The sequence below is a fragment of the Camarhynchus parvulus genome, chromosome 2 (genome assembly GCF_901933205.1).
Source record: "Camarhynchus parvulus chromosome 2, STF_HiC, whole genome shotgun sequence".
NCBI classification, from domain to species: Eukaryota; Metazoa; Chordata; class Aves; order Passeriformes; family Thraupidae; genus Camarhynchus; species Camarhynchus parvulus.
In genome coordinates, this window is record NC_044572.1 from 103,213,758 (window position 1) to 103,228,294 (window position 14,537).

Consider the following 14,537-nt stretch of genomic DNA (forward strand, 5'->3'; position numbering starts at 1 on the left):
TGTCAAATTAGCATATGACCTTTACTTGTATTTTTAAACTTCTGTGAAGTAAATGGAATTATACCAGTAAGATATGTTTTTGGAATAATGATTGCTAGACATGTACTGCTGTGAAAACAGCAAAACTTCTTTTGCAAGATTAAACATTATTAAAGAAGTGAGATAAGTGAGGAGGTCGTACCTCTTCATATCATTCAGCTTGGATAGGTGTCAGCAGCAGCAAAGGGTTCACTTTTAAAAATAAATTTCCAAATTACATAAACAGCTATAAATTACAGGAGATAATGCTACTCTGCCTTGATAATTGGATTCATTAGCGTCAACACACCAATAAAGACTTGCCTACTGCTTATTTTGGATTGGACATAAGAAGAAGAGAATGGAAGATGGCTGGAGAATAGCCAAGGGATATGAGGTACGTTCCAGTTGCTGAAAGAAGTCTTGTGGTGTCCCCGCTGGTAGTTTTTTTCATAGAATCATAGAATAGTTTGATTTGGAAGGGAGCTTTACAAGTCATGTTGTCCAACTTCCCTGCAATGAGCAGGGATGTCTTCATCTGGATCAGATTGCCAAGGCCCTATACCCAGCCCCTACCTGATCTTCAACGTTTCTGGGTCTTCAGCATGGCTGGGTCTGCCAGTTTTTTGTGGAGAAAATTGTGTATGTGCATGTGTGTGTGCAGGCAAAGCTGACCTGTTGGAGCAGCGTGAATCACTGGTATACAGTGCTTTGAATAACAACAATATGTGCATTGCTAGAAATTTAACATCACCACATTTTTCCTTGTCAGTGTCCTAATGTTACCAATTTGTGGGGAAAAGGTACTATTTTTATTTGGTTAGAGATGTCCCAATACCATGCATTGTTTGAAAGCTTGCCTGGGGGCTGTTAATGGATATATTTTGCTTGGTAATCTTCTGGAAGCATAACACTGACGCTGATAAGTGAACAGCATAAGAGCTGCCCAGGTATGTTCCTGTGACCCTGGCCACATTTCAGAAGCATGGTAAGCCTGCAGGGGGTTGGGCAGGTGCATGGTTCTGTGGGTTCTTTGGCAGCTTCAGTGTGCCTTGACATCACTAAAATGACGTCAGAGCTGTTCTAATGAGGCTGAGTCACTTTGCTGGGCCTAGCTCTGAGGACTTTCCTTCCTGGCATAAAGGAGTTGAGGTTATCACCTTCTTGTCAGGGTTGTTCTTCAAGTAGACTGAAAATTTTCTAAAGAAAGTTGCTTTTTCCTTGCAACCATTTTTTATTCAACCTGCCGAATTGTTGGTGTGCTGAAGAGCCTGGGCTTTCAGCTCTGGGTCTGAGCCTGCCACATGGGCTCTTTTGGGGTTAGAGAGTTATGGGCCATGCTCTGAGGGCTGACATTCAAAATGCCTCTGGTCTCAAGACATCCAGGCATTCTTGGAAGTATTCTGGCTGCCACACTGCAGGCAGAGCTCTGTAGCAGTCCTCCCTTCCAGCTTTTTGGTTTCTTAGCTACCTGTCTTATGAAAAGAAGGGCTGGGAGGCACTGTTGGCACTGGGATCTTGACACTGAAATCACAGTGCCTTCTTGAGAAATGCATCATCTTTCATATTTTCCCTGTGATGAGAAAATCTGAAATTTCCATTACTTGTTTCAGACTATTTTTATATTTCAGTTAGGAGTTTGCATTTACTTACAAGAAAGTAAGTCTGACTTTCCAAAAGCTCTGATTTTTGCTGCTTAGTTCTTCCTTCCTTCTCGATTTCTCAACTGGTTTTCTTCAATCTAATATTCATTTATACATTAATAACTTTATTTTGTTAAATAGTTTTTACTGGAGGTGCCTTTAGATTTCTTTTAACTGTTAGGAAGGCTTGTCTGTAAAATTGCATGGTTTGAATTTATTTTTTTGTTACCTGTTTCCACAAACATCTGTAGATAACAGAGTGTGGCGTGGGATTGGAAACATGAACACCACATCTGGTAATTAGGGGGGAATGAGGGGCTACTTAGTAAATGTAAGCTGGAGGATGGGAAGTTGTGGCAATAGCAAAATTGGCTGCTACCAATTTTGAGCAAGAAATGCCAAAAAGGACATAAAAATGTGCAAGCCACATGAGAGAAAGGTGTGATTTCTCTGTGTTGCCTAACTTGTAAGTAAAAAAGGACAACAGTGCCATAGCAGGCCTACTATCCACAAGGGAATTTGTATTTATCAGTTCTCTGGTGCTACCTGTTTGATAACAAAACAACAAAGGAAGGTCTCATTTGATGGCCTTTATGGAAATTACAGCCCTGACAGAATTCAGGAGACTTTTTTCAGATCAGCTGGGGAGATAGTACTCATGGTTAAAATACTGTAGTAGCAGCGGTCCCCACTGGGGAATGATGAGCATTGACTCCATGATTGCAGAAGGCTGATCAATCACTTTATTCTTGCTACACTATCCTATACTATATGAAAACCCCATTGCCCTTGCCAGACAGTCCAATACAGCTTTGACCTAATTGGTCAATCAATCAAAACACCATCACCAGAGTTAATTAAGAAATCACTCTTTGGTAAACAATCTCCATAACACATTCCGCATGTGCACAGCAACAGGTGCAGCAAGTAGAGATGAGAACTGTTTTCTTTGAGCCTTCTCACAGCTTCCCAGGAAAATCCTGGGAGAGAATTATGTCTCTCTCTGTTCAGAGGATGTGTGATTACTACAAAATGCTACTACTACAATGCTGTGAAGGCAAATATTTGAGTAAGATTTTCCCTCTGTATTGTTCAATATGCAGTGGGATGTCTTCCTTTTTCCCATGTCAGTAAGTAAATTGTGTTAAAGTAAAATAGCAGTATTGCTTATCACTAGTTAGAACGTTGGGCACCCGTATTCAGTTTTCCTTTTCTTGTGTAAAGCCCAAACAATAACTTCTGCTGAGGGAGAAGGAGGTCAGACATTCTCATTTTGTCTGTAATATTGCCTGCATTTGCCTCAGATTGTGGAGCCTACAGTCCTTTAAGCATCTGGGATTGGTGGAATACTCTCTTTGGGATGTCTTAGATCTCTTTTTTCCCTTCTGTGTCCTTCCTTAAAGGGTATTTCTGTAACATACAGTTTTGAGATGAGAAAATGAGTTATGTATGAGAAAAGGAGGGTCTGTAAAGAGGAGAAAACAAAGTGGAAAACAGTGCCCAAAAGGCAGTGGAATGATGAGGATTGTACACTTCACAGCTAGTGCCTCTGCAGTGCTCATGGTTCTCTAAACCATTACTGTGGACAAGCTCATATACATGTTTGAGACTTTATTGTGAAGATCTGTAAAGATCCATCTCTTTGCCTTTTTGGAGGTGGAAACATTTTTCAACACAGGAGAGTGGGTGCAGTCCCCTGGCCAGCATTTTTAGCACAGCAGATGTTGCACACTGCTGGTTACAGGTCAGCTGCAGAATTGTACAAAAATCTGAATTTCATTTCTGGCCTTTTTTACAGCATAAAGTATGGCTACACACTGACTACTATGTAGAAAATGAAATGCATTCAAGGTAAAACCAGCACAAATGCAGACATAAGTTAGAAATTTAAGAATAGCTAATGATGTAATAGGCTAAAAATATCTGCATCATGGGTCATGATTGTACAGGATCATTAACTGAACTTTGTAGCAAAATTTTGCCAGTTTATTTAATTGCACTGTCTTGTAACAGCTTTATGCTATTAATTCAGGAAACAGCATATTGGAAATATTCTTATGGCACTGTTACTGCCCTCAAACTGTTGCATGTGTGTTTTAAACGATTTGCATCTTCCATTACTCTGCATTCCAAAAATTAGGCTGAGTTCAGAAAGAAAGTATGTGCCCTTTTCTGAGGTTCATGGTTCATCTATTGGTTCATATATCTTCAAAAAGATAGTTATGACATAAGAATTACATTCTTTCATATCAAAGTGACCCAGTCAAAACTTCAGTTGAAAATTTTTGAGGCCTACAGCCTAATTTTTTAAAAATACCCAAGAGAGTTTAGATTACAAGGAGCTATTTTTGACCAAGTAAACTGGCCACCAAATTTATGAGGATTTCTAAATTTCTAATAAAGTCAAGGAAGTGTAGAACATAAGGGGAGTCTAAATATTATTACAATTTTCACTGCATGATGCAACTTCCACAGATTTATTATTTTTTTGGTCCTGTGCTCTTCAAGGTTAATTGTGATAAACCTCAAAGTAAAAAATGCCGCAGGAATCAACAATGTTAGCATTACCTCTGGCATTACAGGAGGAAACTTTCTGGTATTACAGTGCTGAAAAGCCTCATTTGCAGAGGCTGGCAACTGTCTTACACAACAATTTCATTTAGTTGATACAATCATGGCTTTGTATAGCCATTTACATAATGACATTATAGGTCTGTAAGAGAAATAGGATTATATTATCCCATAACAAAGTTACTGAGGTTTTGATATGAGGACTCTACTTTTACATATGATTTTCATGAGAACACACTTTAAAGGAAGTTATTTACCTACTATCACACTGCTCTTTTTGAGGTCTTAAGTAGTCCTGCAAAGCCTAGGCCTTTTCCTAAGTGTCTGCTGGTGATAGGTGCCCATTTCACTCCAAATCACTGTGGTAACAAACTCTTTTTTCACATGAGTAGTTTGTCTTTTCTTTTCCTCTGTGTATATATAGAAGATGAAGCAGAATAAAGTCGTGGCTTTGTCACACAAGTTTCTTTACAGGAAGATTTGCTTAATGTATGCAATGCGTGCAAAAGAGGAAGATCTTTTACAAATTCAGAAAGGAATGATGGGCAGTGAATAGTGATTGAGCAGTGGGATGGCTCCTTTGCAAGGGGGGTGTGCTTCCTTGTAGTTGATCTTTACACAGTGGTGAGTATTCTGATTGGAAAGGTCACATCAATAACAGGAGATTCACTTAAAATGAAGATGTTTTTAATTCTCAGTCATAAATCTTTGCCAGAAATCTAAATAGCTCTCTCAGTTTTCCAGGTCTGCTCATTATACAAAACCTCTTTGATGATAGTACTAGCAAAAGCAAGAGAAAATAAATCCAAATGCACTTGCAGTGTTGACTCCCCTTGCAGCCCAAAGATGTGAGATTATATCTGTTATCTTCATATTTTTTTACTGTCTAGCCATTTATGAAATACTTACCCACTGGAGACGTAATAATTTTCACTTAAAATCTTGGTACTAGATATTTAGTTTGAGACCAGCTGTGACACTTAAGTATTTCCTGCTTTGATGAACCAGATGATGAAATAATCTAATTAGTCTCATGAGAAGCAGTCAGAAGTATGATAGCTTTCCTATTTAAGAATCAATATAATGGCAAGATGGTAAAATCTGGCAGGGCATCTGTAACATGAATGCTTTATTATGAAGAAACGAAGGCTTCATACAGATTTGATTACAGAGGATTACTTATCTTCCTTTGCAATAGCCAGGGATTAGCAAGCAGTCCTTACCCTTCTGCATACTCTGTGTGTCTGTTGTGAGAGAAGGGGTATGTGAATAAGATTAGGGATACAACTATTTAGTTTTCTTTCTCTGAGTGGGTACTATAGGCGATAATTTCATATTTGCAAGACCTTTATTCTTCCATTTCTTCATAGCAGCAGCACATGTGATGGTCCTCAACTGGAATGAACTTGTGAATTTTCTTGGAAGCTGATGAAAAGCTGCTAGATTACACAAACAAAGCCTTTGCCTGACAGCTTCTGGTGTCCACTTTTCTCATCACTGATCATCCCTTCTGTGAATTTCTCAGCTTATTCAGGCTAGAAAACAACAGATAGCTCCCTATAAGGCGGGCGTAGTATTTTCTAAACCATCTGTGACTATTTTTTGACTCATTTTTTCCATGTAATCCCAAAATTTTTACTCACTGCATCAGACATAGCTCCTTCCATGTCTTACAGGGGTATCAAACCAAACTATAATTGCCAGCGACATGTGATTTTAATTAATGCTTTACCTTGAAGGAACTGAGCTGCTGTTAGCAGGAAAGGGTATATGAATTCCTCATTTTGTGACCGTTGCAGCCTCGTGTTATAATCCACATCCAAAACGCACCTCCTTTAGAAATGATCTACAGCTTCTCCTGATATCTAACATTTTAAACTTCTTTTGTATCTTTTATTGACCCTTAGAAACATCACAGACCACAATTTTAGAAATATTGAGCTAAGTATCTAACAATTCTTGCTTCTAGGTCACATGGTGTGTTGGAATTGGGTAACACTGTCACCTGCAGACATTCCCTTTTTTTCTGCTTGTTCTAGTATAGCCTGCTCATGTTGAGATATAAATCTCTTTAGATTGAAAAAGGCGCATAATTCAGGAGTCTTTCTAAAAGCAGCCAGAGCATTTATCTATTTCAGATACAAGTATTCTATCTCTCTGTAGCAGAGCTCTGTGTCTGGGGAGAGCTTAATATCAGATGCAGTTTTCCCACTGGATCGGGATCTTTAATGTATCACTTGTGAGTAGTAACTCTCTTTGCTGACATTTACAGTTGCTGTTGATATTTCTTACTTCTTAATGTTTCCAGACACTGAGCCTTCCAGGAGGGCCTAAGCCGACTCAGGCTGGGGCACATTTGCCTCCTCTGGGAAGCTGTTTTGCAGTTTTGAATATCTCAGCTATTCATAAAAAGGCAATGTGACTTTGCTAGCCCTCCAGAGTACATCTGTCTCACTGCCTCACCGCAGACATGCTGAAAACAAATATACTTGCCAGTCCTGACAGCGGCGCTTGGCTTGTTGGCTTTTTCATGCAGCTGGAAGAACACAGCCAAGCTTTCTCAGGAAGGGCTTTGGGCAGAGAGGTCAAGATGGCAGAGGCACCCAGCCAGGATGGCAGCTCAATGGGATTGAGAGCTGGACTGCTGCATCATCTGGTTCATTAGAGGATGAGGCACTTAACTGTCACAGCTGGTGTCATAGTGAATCTCTGGCACCTGGAAGAAGAAAGAGAATTATGGAGTATGACCAACACGGGCTCTAGGAAGAGATGACTGGTAGCATGTGATGAAGGAGCTTTTATGAGGATGTGCAAGATAAGAGTAAGAAGCCTACATAAAGTCAGAATTCCAAAATAATGGGTCAGTATAAAACTTGGGATTCCAGTTGAAAACTTGTAATGCATGCCAAGCTTCTATTAAAAAGGAAGCCTCCAGTACTAGCATTTAAAATATTTAATGAATTTTCACTTGGAAATTTGACCTATGATGAAGATTCTCTTTAGTTTGAGAGGCCTGAGCTAATTTCTGAGTTATTTTCTCTTCCCAGTTTTTTTTTTTGCAGAATGCTTAGCTGAGCATGATGCAAAATACTTAGCCATGTATAACGTAAAAGATCAGAAAGGCAGCTCAGGCCTTCAGCTGTTGTCTTTAAAGAACCATCATTTACATGCTTACTACCTACTAAGAGGCTGAGAGTCATGTGTGCTAAGTCACTTATCTGGCTCATTTACTCCATCTTTGGGAGCATGATTGTAGGTGGAGAATGAAAATGGAGAGCTCAGAACCAGATGAGAAAAAACAGTGGTGATTTCAAAGCACTGAAATGAAGGCTAATATCTCAAATATTGTCATGGTCTCTTGTCTTACCTAACATGGTCTTCTTAAACTCCTTTGGTGTGGCAGCGGTGGCTGTTAACTGAAGAAAAGCAGCAAATACTGCAAACCACTGATGGTGGCACTAGAGCCCTATCCCTGTGTTCTCCTCCCCAGAAAGCTAATAAAGAACATCAAAAATAGAAATTATCAGGCCATCAAGAATTAACAACATGCAGCAGATGGTAACACCTACCCTTTGCTATATACCTAATTTTAGCCCAGACTATTTACCAGCAAGTTGTGGCAAAGGTTGAGGAATCCAGCGCCGAGGAGCGGGAAGCGAGTAGAGGCAGGAGGGGCAGAGAGGCTTTCTCTCACTTCTGGCCCTCTTTCAGTTTATCATTTTAATCAGTGCCTTTGCACACCACGATTACCCTCAGTGAAATGAATGAAAGTGTTTCCTTCAGCCTCAAACTATCAACTGGTAAACTGCCAGTTGAAATCTATGACATACCCAAAAAAATGGAGCTATATTTCATGGCTGAAATTGAAGGTGTTATCACAGGAAATGCAATTATGTCATGCAGTGTGTGTGTGTAGGGTGGGCACACGTGCTTATGGATACACATATGTATTTTCACTCATCATGTTTTGTCCTTACCTCCTTGCTTTATTGGCTTTCCTTTCCTGACACTAGCAACAGTGTGATTTAGGACAGTGCATTGGCGCACGTTGGATCTGTCATTCTTGTGATGGAGTATCCAGACTGAGACCATGTTTTCACCACAGGCTAACTCAGGCTCCCACCTGCATTTTCATAAAAATTTCTCTGTCAGCAGCACACTTAAACTTTTCACCTGTGTTTATGTGAGCTCTGAACAGATCTTTCCTGGCCCAAGTCTAAAGTCAAGGTCGCTGCTGAAGGGTGGCCCAACTCAGCAATGCAGCCTGTCCAGTGCAGGGAATGGCTGAAAAGTGCTGGGCGAGAAAGAAAGAAAGAGATCAGGATTTCTCCACTTGGAATGAAGGATGCCACAGTTGGGGTTAGCAGACCCTGCACCAGAGGTGTTTGATAGCAGGTGGTCTAGTTTCTCAGATGGACGAGAAGCAGGTGTCACTGCTGGAGGTGTCCACCCCAGATGCTGCAGCCCCCAGCAAGGGACAGCTGGCATTTACCAGCCTTATCTCTGTGCCCTGTCCTGTCACTGTTCACTGAGAGCAGACCATACCAGCTTTGCAAGAAGCCTGGCTCATGGATGTGCACTCTCACATCCTACAGTGCATGACTCTTGCCTTGATGCTAAAGAAGGGGCTGACCGGATTCCCTGTACCCTTTGATGTGGATTTTCTTGCTCAGTCCCTGCCAGGTCATTTGGCCACAGGCTTAAATTTAACCCATGAGTCCATACTGTGAAGATGCAGGGAGGATCTGCAGATCAGAAGAGACCTGAAAATTTGTGAAAGAGGATGTAAGCAACAGGAGAATTTTCCCCAAAGCACTGGCAAACTGCTCTGCCTTTGAGAGGGTCATGTATAGATTTAATTTATTTTTGTTAAATTGCCATATCACCAGCTGTGTTTCCTAGTGGGAAGTTCCATACACAAGATGTTTAAAATATTCTGCTGTGGATGCTCCGTGTAAACAGCAGTTCAGTGAGAGACAACCTGCCCTGAGTTTTGCAAGTGAATGAAAATTACTTGAATCCCTGTTTCTGATCTACTGACTAACTGCTGTGAGTTTTCTGTATTTTGTGCCTGGTTTGAAGTGCCTGAAAGTTATTGGGGTTTATATTTATTATTTAACAGACTTCTACTGGGAAGACAGCTCTGGCCTCTCTCCACTATGTTTTTCAAGAATGAAAAGCTCACAGACCTATTAATTTTGAAAGTTATATTAATGGAAAAAGGACTGTTGAATTCTTTTAAGGTTGAGTTTTCACATTTACAGTTTGAAAAATCATTCATAAGGAATCAGTTTTCTTTATAGAACTGCTGCCAATTTCACAGGTACAAGCATTAAATTTGTGTATGGGATGCAAATTGCTTTTTGTGAGTAGTCAAAATGTGAAATGATAATTGTATTAGTTAGGTAAAGTGTAATTTGTTACCCCTGACTGAACATAGTAGCACTGGTCATTACAAAGTGTGCAAGAAACCCAGTGATGCCAATGATTCTTACATAAATGCTAACCTATGTCAGCATTTAAAAAGGACAGATGATTAATAAGATAGCATAACTTTGTATCCCAGGATTCCCATAGCTTCAATATCTCTTCAGCTTGTATTTTCAAGCGAAATGAGTGGCTGGGAAAATACTGCTGTTACAGCAGAGCACCTTTTTTTTTCTTGTTAGCTAATACAAATAGTAGGGAAGATAAAAAACCCCCTAAATTTATGATTCCTTATTCCCATACCCCTTTACTTAGGGTCTCAAGAAGTTGATAAATTCTAATTAATGCTAATAAAAAAAATCCAGAGAACATATGGTATTTGACTGCATACCAAAGATGCATTTTTGTCTTTATCCAGTTCACTACACCATCTTTGGGCAATGAGCAGTGAGCCAGAGTCTGATTTGCTTCCTCAGTTGCCTTAAACTGCAACAGGCTTTAAAAAGAGACTTTCTAGCACTAATAGTATTGCAATTAAACTTTCAGAGGACTCATTCAAGTTTAAAGTTTGAATATCTTGACACACAAGGGGCAAACACCCTTTCACTGGAGGACTTCATTCTGCAGCATGGTCAGGAACTTGCAGCAGCCTTGAGTTAATTGAATGCAGTCTACAAGAGAAGTGTAATGTAGCATCCAGACACAATACAATATATTCAAGTGTTTGTCCATATGTAAGTAGTTAATTGATTGTGTTGCTATGAATCACAATTCAAGGTTATTGTATTATCTTTAGTACAAAGCTGTACAATTGCAGAATCATACAGTTTGCAAAATACATTTAAGGGCAAGGTAGGCTTAACTACTATGTTGGGAATGACAATGAATTATTTTTCCTCTCTTTATCTTACTGTACCCTTCACAGCTCAGGGATGTCATCTGGTGCTTGGCTAAATCCTACTTCTATTTAGATTTTCTGTTGGGAGGATTGATGGTAAAATAGATTGTGTGTGGTTTCCAAGGGCATTCATTCTTGTTAAATATGGTTTACATTTGGAGTCTTGATAATTGACCAGTCACAATAATTATCATGCTTTCAGCCTCTCAATAATGTGTAGATGTTAAAAAAAGCATACAAAAATCCTATACAAGGATTAGCCTATCTGTCCTCTATTTCTAAACCTTTTAAGCACTTTTCTACATGACCATGAAGTCCAGAAACTTACATAAAGGCTGAAATTTTCCTGGAAATCTTTATTCAGAGGAAGGGGGAAGTGCTGATATTTCCAGAATTTTGATGAGATTGTGAAAGTTTGATTCTCTTTTTTTCTTCTATCCAAGCATCCATCTGGGCCTTGTGAAGCTCATGTGAAGACAGATTTGAAAGTAATACTCCATCTTACGTTCCCTTTCTTTAAGTCAAAAAAACCCCACAAAAATCCCATAACAAATTGGAGGGATCTTGCTGAGCTAGAAATATTGTATTTTTGGGTTGGAGTTCCTATTTTTTCTCTGGTTCACCATCAGTGCAGCTGCACTAAATGAGGAACAACCTGGGGCAGAAGGCGGAGGGAGACAGGACCACAGGGTGTGTGGGTACTCCACCAACCTCTGTCACCCTTGTGGTACAGTGGTGAGGAGGAGGTGAAGGGATCAAAGGGGAGATTTTTCTGTGTTCATGAAAAAGCTAAACCTCATTAAAGGCATATGGCATTTCTAGTAGCCAAGCACATGATACAATCTTTCTTTACCCTCATTCCAGTGCAAGCACAGATATGCTTCAAAATGTCCCACTTGTGTGTCTGTATGTGTGGAGCTGGCAGAAATGACATTATGTCATTTTCACAATTGTAGTTATAACTGAAAATGGTGAGATAGCTACAAATATTGTCATCCAGTACTTGGCATCTTAATCCCTTGCTATTTAAGGCAGACAAAAATGTTTGTGAAAAGTCTCAAAAAGCCTTATTTTTAACAAGTGACAGGATGAAACTAGAACATAATGGCCAGGAACTTTTTAGCAAATGAAATAGCATTATGTTCTTAGTATGAGTGTTAGATAGGAAATACTTCCCAGGAACAACTATTCAAGAGCATTCCATTGGGGAAGTAAAATTATTGTGAATTTCAAGTAGCTTTGTGAAAGGGATTTCCATGCAGAATATTTAGATTACCTTTCTGTCTTATCTGTTCATAAGGTGTGGTCTGTCTGCATAGAACAGAATGTATATATATTTATTTCTTTATATAACAGAATGAAATGCCTTCTGCATGCTTAGTTATGGAGCCTGTATCAGCTAATTTCCTTGAGACTGCCAATGCCATGGTTTCCTCAATGCATTAAAAAAGAATATACATTGCATGCTGCTGTATGTGTTCTTAGATTTCTCCTTTGAATTTGATAGAAAGTTATGGGTTTTCACATCAGTGCTGAGGCCCTAAAGCACTGTACACATGCTAACAAATGCCTCAGACCTAATGAGACAGGAAATTGAGAAGCTGAAACAGAATAATAAAGGAAGAAAAATATTGATGCTTACATGATCCTGGAAAATGACTGTTATGTTCTATTACAAAAATTAAAATAAGTTTGGCAAGGATTTACTATTGAAGAAAAGTACACATGGGACTAAACCTAGGGTAAAAGAGCAAAACCAAAACATCATGTCAAACAAAAAGCCTTTGGAAGAGGCACCAATCAAGACACAAATTGAGTTTTAAAAGTATTTTTAATTAAAATGTTTCATTTAATATGGACAATAATACAAGACAATTATATCTGAACTTCAAAGAAGGTTGATTACCTGCAGGAGAGCTTCTAGATGCTGGTTAAGGAGTCATGATTTATATTATTGAAAATTAACACAGCTATAAAGATGTCTACCTGTTAGCAGTTTTGAGAATGCATCTACCATTTTGATGCCTAAACATAATTTCCTCTTTTTATTTGGTGGAAAAAACAACAACCAAGGACCTGCGGAGAGTTCTCATTTTTTAAGGGTGTTCTGGTCCAAACTGTTTGACACAGCCACCTGCAGTAATTGCCCAGCCTGGCTCTTCATTAACCATTTGTTGAATTTTTTTGTTTCCATGACAACTTCCTATATTATACTATCACAGAAACTCAGTAGAATTCAGACATCAAGTTAAAACACCTAAATGTTTCTCTGAGTTGCATCTCTTGTTTCCTTGGCAACTTCCTCTCAAGTCACCCTAGGATATTTCAAGGCACCCAAGACAAATTTCATCGCATTGATCTTTTTAATGAATTTACACTGACCTGCAGTATACACATTGTACCAAACTTAAAATATTAGATGACAGAATCTTTATTGATTTCATTCAAATGCTGCTTCTCAGCCGAAATCCAATTACTTTGCCCCAGTACGTACATTTTCCCCATTAAGGCTGCAAAAACAATGCTGTAAGGCGCTATCTATACCTATGCAGACCAACCTGAAGATTAAAAACAACTTTGCATACCAAGTGCAATATTTCTGACAGAAACAAGGTCTCGTTTTTGCTGCTCTGGAGTAATGTGTGATTATTAAAATAAATTCTAACGAGAAAAGGTAAATGCAGAGGAAATCTCAAGAAGCATTGGCTTCTTTGGTACATTGCAAAGGCAGCAGTTAAAGAAACCATAGCACAGAAAAATCATTCCAGATGCTAAATCCCATCCTTCAGCCCCAAAGAAAAAAAAAACCATCAAACACTGATTCCATGCTGGTCACGAAAGTTGGTGGCTCAATAGGTCTGCCCTAATTTTGCACATGCTTTTCTTATCTTGGAGCAGTATAAGAGGTTGAAACACACAAGATGGTTTTGTATCTTGATTCCAGTCTCTTCCTCCTAAGTCCCCTTAGGAAAGATTGGGCGGTTCTGAGCAAATACTTAGCTGTAAATGTTGTTTACAGTGGGTAAACAGCATTTTCATCTTCCACTTTTCTTCTTTCACATTGATTGGTCCCACAGCCTAAGGAAGTGAAACCAAGGTCTGTCATATATGAATGGAAAAGTGGAAACCAGATCAGACCCTGAAAATTAATCTCTTCTGGAGAAAAGAAAGGACTGAAAATCTAAGATCCTTAAACGAGAATCTTATCTCCACCTGCATTATTGAATCCTACTACACTTGGTTTCCCTAGTGTAAACCCATATCCTATTATTTCTAAATATGACCCACCTTCTTACATTGGCATCTGTTTTTTGCTGACCTCAACCTTGGTTTAGCATCTTCCCATTTTTCTCATAGCTTCCTTTTACCAGGTTTACTGAGTATGCTTCACTCTGAAATAAAACCATAACCAAACATAGCAGCACAATGGCTTCCTCAGAAGGGTGCAGTAGCCCTTCCTACATGGCAAGGGCCACTTCCTCCTCTGACCATGTGTTACGGAGATGAATTGGCTCAAGCAAGAGCAATTTTCTCAATGTCAGTCTGAATCTAAGCTTTTAATATGAACCAGTTGACCTTCCCCAGGAAAGATGTCTGGGGTGGTCTCTTTTGGTGAAGACCCTGTAAGTCTTGATCCAGAGTTGCGCATATGAGATCCAAAGGAAGGGAAGAAGCAGTGGAGAACAAGGACCATGTTTTTACTCCTGGGCAAATTGGCTGCCACGGTGTCAACACAAGAGTATTTGTTTAAAAGAAATAAAATTTCTGCTGACAAAGAGGATGAATGAAGGATGTTTTAAGAGAGGAAAGAGAGATTTTACTGTTTTGAACTTAAGCTCAATGCTTAGGAGCAACCTGAGAGGAAATTAACTACTTTAAGCTCTCATGAAGACTAAAATAGAGAGCCTTGTATCACATTAATGCTAATTGACAGATGTGCAACACTTGAATACAAAGATTTGAGACGTACAGTTATATAT